The sequence below is a fragment of the Helianthus annuus genome, chromosome 9 (genome assembly GCF_002127325.2).
Source record: "Helianthus annuus cultivar XRQ/B chromosome 9, HanXRQr2.0-SUNRISE, whole genome shotgun sequence".
NCBI classification, from domain to species: Eukaryota; Viridiplantae; Streptophyta; class Magnoliopsida; order Asterales; family Asteraceae; genus Helianthus; species Helianthus annuus.
In genome coordinates this window covers 112,331,313-112,333,717 of record NC_035441.2, presented here as the reverse complement: position 1 = coordinate 112,333,717, position 2,405 = coordinate 112,331,313, and positions in this window count along the sequence as shown.

Below are 2,405 nucleotides of genomic sequence, written 5' to 3'. Positions count from 1 at the left end.
TTTTTAGGACACGTTGTGAGTGAGCGTGGTATCCAAGTGGATCCCGCTAAGGTAGAGGCAGTCATGAACTGGCAAGAGCCAAAGACGCCTACCGAAATCAGTAGCTTCCTGGGGTTAGCAGGATACTACAGGAGGTTTATTGAAAATTTTTCAAGGATTGCTGCGCCCTTGACCTCCCTAACCAAGAAGAAAGAAAAGTTTGTTTGGGGCCCAAAGCAGCAAGAGTCCTTCGAAATACTGAAGCAAAAGCTAAGCAACGCACCTGTGCTAACATTACCGGAAAGTACAGAGGAATTCGTAGTTTACTGCGATGCATCACACACGGGCATGGGGTGTGTGCTTATGCAGAAGGGCAAGGTGATTGCCTATGCTTCAAGGCAATTAAAGGTGCATGAAAAGAATTACACCACCCATGATTTGGAGTTGGGTGCCGTTGTATTTGCAGTGAAATTGTGGAGGCATTATCTTTATGGTATTAAATTTGTGATTTATTCTGATCACAAAAGCCTCCAGCACCTGTTCAACCAGAAGGAGTTGAACATGAGGCAGCGCCGTTGGATGGAAACCTTGAATGACTATGATTGCGAGATCAGGTACCATCCCGGCAAAGCGAATGTAGTCGCCGATGCCTTGAGCAGAAAGGAAAGGGTAAAACCCATTCGAATCAATGCCAAGAGCATTGAGGTCAAGAACAATTTAATTCAAAGGATTTTGGCTGCACAGCGAGAGGCTGTGTTGGAAGCTAATTATCCTAATGAAAAGTTAGGAGTAACTGAGGAGCAGTTGACTCTTAGCAAGGATGGAATCCTTAGATTGAACGGACGTATATGGGTTCCGATTTATGGAGGACTACGAGATGTTGTTCTCCAGGAAGCCCATAGTTCCAAATACTCAGTCCATCCTGGTGCAGACAAAATGTACCAAGACTTAAAGGCAAATTATTGGTGGATAGGCTTGAAAAAGTCTGTAGCCGCCCATGTAGCAAAGTGCTTGACTTGTGCTCAAGTCAAAGCCGAGCACCAAAAGCCGTCTGGCTTGCTACAACAACCTGAGCTTCCCGAGTGGAAGTGGGAATGCGTAACTATGGACTTCATAACCAAGTTACCCAAAACCAGGAAAGGAAACGATACAATATGGGTCATAGTTGATAGGCTGACGAAATAAGCTCATTTTCTACCCATCAAGGAGACATATAGCTCCGATATGTTAGCCCAACTTTATGTTGATAAGATTGTAGCCTTACACGGCATACCTGTGACTATTATCTCGGACAGGGATACCAGGTACACGTCTCATTTCTGGAAGAGTTTCCAGCAATCTTTGGGCACGCGTTTAAACTTTAGTACGGCTTACCATCCACAGACGGACGGTCAAAGTGAGCGTACTATCCAAACGCTAGAAGACATGCTTCGTGCATGTGCAATCGATTTAGGCGGTAACTGGGATAAGAATCTACCCCTGATCGAATTCTCCTACAATAATAGCTACCACACCAGCATAAAGGCTGCGCCGTTCGAGGCATTATACGGTAGGAAATGTAGATCGCCTGTTTGTTGGGCGGAAGTAGGAGAGGTCCAATTATCAGGACCAGAGATTGTTTTCCAGACAACGGACAAGATTGTTCAGATCCGGGAACATCTCAAGGCTGCCCGCGATAGGCAGAAGAGCTACGCTGATCCAAAACGTAAGGATCTTCACTTCGAAGTAGGTGAAAAAGTGTTGCTTAAGGTATCACCCTGGAAGGGGGTGATGCGTTTCGGCAAGAAAGGCAAACTGAGTCCGAGATACATAGGACCTTTTGAGGTCATTGAACGGGTCGGGTCAGTCGCCTATAAGTTGAACTTGCCTGAAGAGCTCAATGGAATTCATAATGTGTTCCACATCTGCAATCTCAAAAAGTGCTTCGCCGATGAATCAATGGTGATTCCACACACAGATGTGCATATAGATGAGAGCTTAAAATTTATAGAAAAACCTTTGTCGATTGAGGATCGACAGGTAAAGAAGCTTCGCAGAAAGCACGTACCGATTGTAAAAGTCAAATGGGATGCTCGTAGAGGTCCTGAATATACGTGGGAAGTCGAAGCTACAATGAAAGAAAAGTACCCCTATTTATTAGAGTAAATCTCGGGTCGAGATTTATTTTAAGGGGGTGAGGATGTAACACCTCGAAATTTTGTGTCCAATGATGTGTTAACACGTGTCATTTGATTACACGTGGCATCTATAATAAATAAAGGACTAATTTTGACAAACCTTGAAAGTATATAAATTCGAGGGTTATAAATGTCAACAAGGGTAAATATACTGTATAGTAACCCTAAATAATGCTTAAACCTTCAAACGAATGTATCATAGATCGTACGAAAGCGAAACACGAAAGAAAGTGAGAGATTACAAGCTAC